Source organism: Triticum aestivum, chromosome 3A (assembly GCF_018294505.1).
Source record: "Triticum aestivum cultivar Chinese Spring chromosome 3A, IWGSC CS RefSeq v2.1, whole genome shotgun sequence".
Taxonomy (NCBI): domain Eukaryota; kingdom Viridiplantae; phylum Streptophyta; class Magnoliopsida; order Poales; family Poaceae; genus Triticum; species Triticum aestivum.
In genome coordinates, this window is record NC_057800.1 from 613,952,423 (window position 1) to 613,961,919 (window position 9,497).

Genomic DNA, 9,497 nt, shown 5'->3' on the forward strand with positions numbered 1-9,497 from the left:
ATTGCTCCATGCTATATTATCTATTGTTTTGGACTATATTGGGCTTTATTTTCCACTTTTATATTATTTTTGGGACTAACCTATTAACCGGAGGCCCAGCCCAGAATTGCTGTTTTTTGCCATATTCAGTGTTTCGGATAAACAGAATATCAAATGGAGTCCAAACGGAATAAAATCCTCAGAAACGTGATTTTCTCACCGAACGTGATCCAGGAGACTTGGACCCTACTGCAAGGGATCAAAGAGGTGGTCATGAGGGTGGGGGGCGCCCCCCTGCCTCGTGGGCCCCTCGGTGCTCCACTGACATACTCCTTCCTCCTATATATACACACGTACCCCCAAACGATCAGAACAGGAGCCAAAAACCTAATTCCACCGCCGCAACTTTCTGTATCCAGGAGATCCCATCTTGGGGTCTGTTCCAGAGCTCCGCCGGAAGAAGGCCGTCATCACGGAGGGCTTCTACATCATCATAGCCCCTCCGATGAAGTGTGAGTAGTTTACCTCAGACCTTCGGGTCCATATTTAGTAGCTAGATGGCTTCTTCTCTCTCTTTGAATCTCAATACAAAGTTCTCCCCCTCTCTTGTGGAGATCTATTTGATGTAATCTTCTTTTTGCGGTGTGTTTGTTGAGACCGATGAATGGTGGGTTTATGATCAAGTCTATCTATGAATAATATTTGAATCTTCTCTGAATTCTTTTATGTATGATTGGTTATCTTTGCAAGTCTCTTCGAATTATCCGTTTGGTTTGGCCAACTAGATTGGTAGTTCTTGCCATGGGAGAAGTGCTTAGCTTTGGGTTCGATCTTGCGGTGTCCTTACCCAGTGACAGAAGGGGCAGCAAGGCACGTATTGTATCGTTGCCATCGAGGATAACAAGATGGGGTTTATTTCATATTGCATGAATTTATCTCTCTACATCATGTCATCTTGCTTAAGGCGTTACTCTGTTTTTAACTTAATACTCTAGATGCATGCTGGATAGCGGTCGATGAGTGGAGTAATAGTAGTAGATGTAGAATCGTTTCGATCTACTTGTCACGGACGTGATGCCTATATACATGATCATGCCTAGATATTCTCATAATTATGCTCAATTCTATCAATTGCTCAATAGTAATTTGTTCACCCACCGTAGAATACTTATGCTCTTGAGAGAAGCCACTAGTGAAACCTATGGCCCCCGGGTGTATTCTCATCATATCAATCTCCATCACTTTAATATTGTTTTGCTTTTTTTACTTTGGTTTTACTTTTTACTTTGCATCTTTATAGCAAAAATACCAAAAATATTCTATCTATCAGATCTCACTCTCGTAAGTGACCGTGAAGGGCTTGACAACCCCTAATCGCGTTGGTTGCGAGTAGCTATCGCTTTGTGCAGGTACGAGGGACTTGAGCGTGGGCTCCTACTGGATTGATACCTTGGTTCTCAAAAACTGAGGGAAATACTTACGCTACTCTACTGCATCATCCCTTCCTCTTCGGGGAAAACCAACGCAAGCTCAAGACGTAGCAAGAAGGATTTCTGGCGCCGTTGCCGGGGAGTCTATGAAAAAAGTCAATATACCAAGTACCCATCACAATCCCTATCTCTTGCATTACATTATTTGCCATTTGCCTCTCGTTTTCCTCTCCACCCAATTCACCCTTGCCGTTTTATTCGCCCCCCTCTCTCTATCCTCCCTCTCTATTTGCCTCTTTTTGCCCGTTTCTTGTTTGCTCGTATGGTTGGAATAGTTGTTTATTTATTACTAAACAAAGAACTTAAGATCTATGGATCCTCATCCGCTTGCCAATCTTTTTAAGGGATCCAATTATGATGAACCAATTTCTAGTGATTTGTATGCACTAGATTATCTTTATAAGCTTTTGCCTGAAATCCGTAAATCTGAAAATCTTGATGAAGTGCTTTATGAAGTGACTCATGATAGATCTTTGAATAAAAAGCATGATTGCAATGATTTTATTATAAATCCTCTTGATGTCAATTATGCTAATAAGATGCAAAACCCTAAGCTTGGGGATGCTAGTTTTGCTATGTCTACTACTTGTTGCAATGATTATGATTGGGGTGATTCTTCTTATGATCTTGAAAATTTATTTAAACCCCATGATGAATATGATATTGATAATAGTGTTTGCAATATTATTGAAAGTGGGTTTGGAAGAGTGTCAACTTTAGATCCCACATATTTGGAGAATGTTCAATCTTATGAAAATCTTGATAAAAGTGGGTTTGGAGAAGTCATGACTTTAGTTAATGTTAATCCCACTATTTTGGAAGAGTGTCAACTTTGCATGCATGTGGATCATGTTGAAAATATTTTATGTGATAGCTATTTTTTTGAATTTGCTTATGATCCTACATGTAATTACTATGAGAGAGGAAAATATGGTTGTAAAAATCTTCATGTTACTAAATTACCTCTCGTTATGTTGAGATTACTATTGTTTCTTTCCTCTTCATGCATATGCTAGTTTTTGCTTGCCATGATAGTTTGTTTGCCTATAATATGCCTATGCATAGGAAGTATGTTAGACTTAGATGTGTTTGTCACATGTTTTATTATGCTCTCTTTGTGCTTCAATTCTTGTCCTTCATGTGAGCATCATTATAATTATCAATGCCTAGCTAGAAAGGCTTTAAAGAAAAGCGCTTGTTGGGAGACAACCCAATATTTTTCCTTTCTATCATTCAATAAATAAATTATTTAGCCTCTGTTTTTGTGTGTTTTTTGTGTTTAATTAGTGTTTGTGCCAAGTAGAACCGTTGGGAAGACTTGGGGAAAGTCTTGTTGAACTTGCTGTAAAAAACAGAAACTTTAGCGCTCACGAGAACTACTGTCATTTTTATTTGAAGAATACTATTTAGTTAAATATTTGTGCAGATGATTAATAGATAAATTCCTCACGTCCAGCAATTTATTTTAGAATTTTTGGGGTTCCAGATCATGCGCTAGCTACAGATTACTACAGACTGTTCTGTTTTTGACAGATTCTGTTTTTCGTGTGTTGTTTGCTTATTTTGATGAATCTATGGCTAGTAAAATAGTTTATAATCCATAGAGAAGTTGGAATACAGTAGGTTTAACACCAATATAAATAAATAATGAGTTCATTACAGTAGCTTGAAGTGGTCTTTTGTTTTCTTCCGCTAACGGAGCTCACGAGTTTTCTATTTTGAGTTTTGTGTTGTAAAGTTTTCAAGTTTTGGGCGAATTCTTTTGATGGATCATGGAACAAGGAGTGGCAAGATCCTAAGCTTGGGGATTCCCATGGCACCCCCAATATAATCCAAGGACACCAAAAAGTCAAAGCTTGGTGATGCCCCGGAAGGCATCCCCTCTTTTCGTCCACTTCCATTGGTAATTTACTTGGAACTATATTTTTATTCACCAACATGATATGTGTTTTGCTTGGAGCGTCTTGTGTTATTTGTGTCTTTGTTTGGTAGTATGCCACAATCATCCTTGCTGTACACACCTTTTGAAGAGCCATACATGAATTAAAATTTGATAGAATACTCTATGTGCTTCACTTATATCTTTTGAGCTAGATAATTTTGCTCTATGTGCTTCACTTATATCTTTGGAGCTAGATAATTTTGCTCTATGTGCTTCACTTATATCTTTTGAGCTAGATAATTTTGCTCTATGTGCTTCACTTAGATCTTTTTAGAGCACAGTGGTGGATTCGTTTTAAAGAAACTATTGATCTCTCATGCTTCACTTAAATTATTTTGAGAGTCTCTTAATAGCATGATAATTTGCCTAATAATAATATGCTTGGTATTCAAGATTTGTGAAACTTTCTTTTGAGTGTGTTGAATACTAAGAAAAGATTGAAGCATGATAATTGTTTTGAGATATGGTGGTGATAATATTAAAGTCATGCTAGTTGAGTAGTTGTGAATTTAAAGAATACTTGTGTTGAAGTTTGTGATTCCCGTAGCATGCACGTATGGTGAACCGTTATGTGATGAAGTCAGAGCATGATTTATTTATTGGTTGTCTTCCTTATGAGTGGCGGTCGGGGACGAGCGATGGTATTTTCCTACCAATCTATCCCCCTAGGAGCATGCGCGTAATACTTTGCTTTGATAACTTCTAAATTTTTGCAATAAGTATATGAGTTCTTTATGACTAATTTTGAGTCCATGGATTATACGCACTCTCACCCTTCCACCTTTGCTAGCCTCTCTCATACCGCACAACTTTCGCCGGTATCATACACCTACCATATACCTTCCTCAAAACAGCTACCATACCTACCTATTATGGCATTTCCATAGCCATTCCGAGATATATTGCCATGCAACTTTCCACCATATAGTTCATCATGACACATCCATCATTTTCATATTGCTTAGCATGATCATGTAGTTGACATAGTATTTGTGGCAAAGCCACCGTTCATAATTCTTTCATACTTGTCACTCTTGATTCATTGCATATCCCGGTACACCACCGGAGGCATTCATATAGAGTCATACTTTGTTTTAGTATCGAGTTGTAATCATTCAGTTGTAAATAAATAGAAGTGTGATGATCATCATTCAATAGAGCATTGTCCCAAAAAATCCAAAGAAAAAAAGAAGGCCCAAAAAAATTTATAAATAAATAAAAAAGGGACAATGCTACTATCCTTTTTTGCACACTTGTGCTTCAAAGTAGCACCATGATTTAGCGAGTCTCATATATTGAGCTTCAAAGTAGCACCATGTTCTTCATATAGAGAGTCTCATATGTTGTCACTTTCATATACTAGTGGGAATTTTACGTTATATAACTTGGCTTGTATATTCCAATGATGGGCTTCCTCAAATTGCCCTAGGTCTTCGTGAGCAAGCAAGTTGGATGCACACCGACTAGTTTCTTTTGTTGAGCTTTCATACATTTATAGCTCTAGTGCATCCGTTGCATGGCAATCCCTACTAACTCACATTGATATCTATTGATGGGCATCTCCATAGCCCGTTGATACGCCTAGTTGATGTGACACTATCTTATCCTTTTTGTCTTCTCCACAACCACCATTCTATTCCAGCTATAGTGCTATATCCATGGCTCACACTCATGTATTGTGTGAAGATTGAAAAAGTTTTGAAAAAGTTAGAGTATGAAACAATTGCTTGGCTTGTCATCGGGGTTGTGCATGATTTAAATACTTTGTGTGGGGAAGATGGAGCATAGCCAGACTATATGATTTTGTAGGGATAACTTTCTTTGGCCATGTTATTTTGAGAAGACATAATTGTTTTGTTAGTATGCTTGAAGTATTATTATTTCCTATGTCAATATAAACTTTTGTCTTGAATCTTTCTAATCTGAATATTCATACCACAAGTAAGAAGATTTGCATTGAAATTATGCCAAGTAGCACTCCGCATCAAAAATTCTCTTTTTATCATTTACCTACTCGAGGACGAGCAGGAATTAAGCTTGGGGATGCCTGATATGTCTCCAATGTATCTATAATTTTTGATTGCTCCATGCTATATTATCTACTGTTTTGGACTATATTGGGCTTTATTTTCCACTTCTATATTATTTTTGGGACTAACCAATTAACCGGAGGCCCAACCCAGAATTGCTGTTTTTTGCCTATTTCAGTGTTTCGGATAAACAAAATATCAAACGGAGTCCAAATGGAATAAAATCTTCGGAAACGTGATTTTCTCACCGAACGTGATCCAGGAGACTTGGACCCTACTGCAAGGGATCAAAGAGGTGGTCACGAGGGTGGGGGGCGTGCCCCCCTGCCTTGTGGGCCCCTCGATGCTCCACCGACGTACTCCTTCCTCCTATATATACACACGTACCCCGAAACGATCAGAATAGGAGCCAAAAACCTAATTCCACCGCCGCAACTTTCTGTATCCACGAGATCCCATCTTGGGGCATGTTCCGGAGCTCCGCAGGAAGAGGGCCGTCATCACGGAGGGCTCCTACATCATCATAGCCCCTCCGATGAAGTGTGAGTAGTTTACCTCAGACCTTCGGGTCCATAGTTAGTAGCTAGATGGCTTCTTCTCTCTCTTTGAATCTCAATACAAAGTTCTCCCCCTCTCCTGTGGAGATCTATTCGATGTAATCTTCTTTTTGTGGCGTGTTTGTTGAGACCGATGAATTGTGGGTTTATGATCAAGTCTATCTATGAATAATATTTGAATCTTCTCTGAATTCTTTTATGTATGATTGGTTATCTTTGCACAGTCTCTTCTCGAATTATCGTTTGGTTTGCCAACAGATTGGTAGTTCTTGCATGGAGAGTGCTTAGCTTGGTCAATTTGCGTGTTGTGTCCTTACCAGTCGATCCATTTTTGTAAGGAGGCGAGCAAAGTGGCTCACGTATGAATCATTGCATGAAGGGATATACTAAGATGGGGTTTATTAATGAATATTGATTGACATCTTATCAGTCACATCATTGTACATCTTGCTTAAGGCGTTACATCTGTTATTTCCCACTTAATACTCTAAGCATAGCTGAAGCGGTCGATGAGTGGAGTAATATGTAGATCAGAATCGCTTTTCCGATTACTTGTCCGGATGTGATGCCTATATACATGATCATGCCTAGTATTCTCATAACTATGCTCAATTCTATCAATTGCTCAATAGTAATTTGTTCCCCACCGTAGAATACTTATGCTCTTGAGAGAAGCCACATCCTATGGCCCCTGTGCGTCTAACCTCATCATTATCAATCTTTCCATGAACTTTAATTTGTTTTTTGCTTTTTTAGGGTTTCGGTAGGGTCCTCTTGTGTACTGGCATGTATAAACAACCCAGATCGACTTTGATAAAATTATTTATATGATATGGGTAGTCAGAGTAATCGTACAGAGATCGTGAGAGGGCTTGACAACCCTAAAGCTCAGCCTATTGGTATGATAGTAGCTTGCTTGTGCTAGGTACGAGAAGGCTCCGAGTTATATAGACCCGGAGAGGTCTAGGGTAACATAGGTTGGTTACAAAAGGAGAATAACATTACTTTTGGCCTAGCTTTCCTTTCACCCAAGTAGCAGAGTCCCACTCCGGACACGAGACGAAGTCTTCAATCCTGTATCTTCATAGTCTAACAGTCCGGCCAATGGATATAGTCCGGCTTGTCCGGAGACCCCCTAATCCAGGACTCCCATAGTAGCCCTGAACCAGGCTTTCAATGACGATGAGTCCGGCGCGCATATTGTCTGCGGCATTGCAAGGCGGGTTCCTCCTCCGAATATACCACGAAAGAATTTGAATATAAGGATAGTGTCGGACCCTGCAAAATAAGTTCCACATACCACCGTAGAGAGAATAATATTTCCACAAATCCAATTTGCTGACTTATTTCGGCAACACGACATTATGTCACGGCCCGATGATTATTCGAACCGTTTCCTTTAACTAGCCACGCACATAACGCGAGGCAGTTTTTTGACACGTCTAGTCAAAGCAGAGATCGTGTCCCCTTATCACAGGATTCTCATCAATACGGGTGTGGGTAACCCAACCACGCCATCGATTACGGTGCTTGGGGGACAAGTGAGTTTTACCAGGCTAGTGGGGACGCATAGTTTCGTCCGCCCATATAAAGGGATAAGGATTTACCTTTTCATCCACGCCTTCTTCCTCCTTTGCTCATCCACCTTCGCACACTCGAGCTCCAGCGCCCAAGATCGCATTTCCCACCTCGACCTTCTCCAACCATGTCCGGAGCGGGAGGCAGGTGGATGGTCTCCTCCGTCACGGAGGGACACGTCAAGAAGCCGAGGAGAGCCGGATACTTGCCCGACGGCATCGCGCACTAGCTCCCAGAGGAGGGGCAGCTCATCCCCACCCCCAGGCCCCATGAGAGGGTAGTGTTCCTCACCCATTTCCTCCACGGACTGGGATTTCCTCTCCACCCATTTGTCCAGGGGCTCATGTTCTACTACAACCTGGATTTCCACGATCTGGCCCCAAACTTTATCCTCAATATCTTGGCGTTTATCGTCGTGTGCGTGGCTTTCCTCCGCATCAAGCCCCACTTCGGTTTATGGCTGAAGAATTTCAATGTCAAGCCAAAGGTAGTGAGCGGCTGCCAGGCGGAGTGCGGAGGCGCCATGGTGGGCAAGATGCCCAACGTCACATGGCTCGACGGCTCCTTCATGGAGACCATAAAAAGGTGGCAATCGGGGTGGTTCTACATCACCGAGCCGCGTGACCCTACATGGGTAGCAGCCCCCGAGTTCCGATCTGGCTTCCCCACATGGCTCACCTCCTGGCAAGAGAAGGGCCTGTCCTGGGGTAGTTTGGGAGAGCTGACTGGACTCCAAACATGTATTCAAAATATGGTGAACAAGAAGCTCAAACTCGTCAATGTAGTCCAGGTCATGCTCCACCGCCGGATCCTCCCATGCGAACAACGGGACTTCAACTTGTGGTAGTTCGACCCGGCGCATCACCGAACTCTGAACAGGCTCTTCGACACAACTCACAAAGATGCCTGGAGGGTGCTGTTCAAGAGCACCGAGGTCCCCCCTCCCATTACTAAGGATCGCGGATTCAGCGCGAAGCGCCAAGCCAGTGCGCTAAGCTGCTTTACCTCTTACAGGATACTTATTTTTCATAGATTGACTCCATGCGGGATCTAAACTCCCGTACCTTTGACAGGACTGGTAGGAGACGGCCGGACAGATCGACTGTCCGGCTCCTTTGCCCGAAGGCCCAGCAGACGCTCTTCTGGCGAAGATGCTGACTCCGGCTCCTTATACGGTGCCGGAGAAGACCAAGAAGGCCAAGGGAACCCGAAAGAGTTCCCGACGCCAGGCGTCATCGGACTCACCGTCCGAGGACTCTACGGCGCAATCCTCCCCCGAAGACGAGGAGGCAGAAGAAGATGCTCCCCCTCCAGACGGGGGAGACAAGAAAAGGAAGGCCGCCCCAACTGGGGAGGCCGAAGGGTCCAAGAAGGGGAGGACTCTCCTTCCGGACAGCTCTACCACCGCCGCCGACGGCGAAGACGAGTGGCTGCCCAGGGCCAAGCCCCTGGGGAAGTCGTAAGTATTCGGATACCAGAGTAACTCATAGTATTCCTTTGTCGCACTACTTCACCTAACGCCGAAATATGATTATGCAGGCCGCCCCGAGCCTGTATCGATGTATCATCGGACGGATCCCTGGGCTCGTCGGATATGGATAGCGATCCAATCCCGACCACCACCTCCCCTCATCCTGCGGACGACGCCGAGGTGCTGTCTCACGAGGCACCGGGTCGAGGGGAGACAGTCCCGGAGGCGCCTCAAGGCGGCCTCCCGGACTCCGGGAGCCGAGGGGACAAGGCCCCTGAGAGCTTCGAGTTCGGCCCTCAGCCGAACACCGCGCCGGAACCTCCAGTGGTTCCGGACTCAGGCAGGCAACCTCCTTTTAAGAGGGGCGAGACGCCTGTACCGGTGACCTCTGTCCATCCAGAGGCGCCGGACAATCTGCTGGAAGCGCTTCGCATCGCTTCCATCGACGAG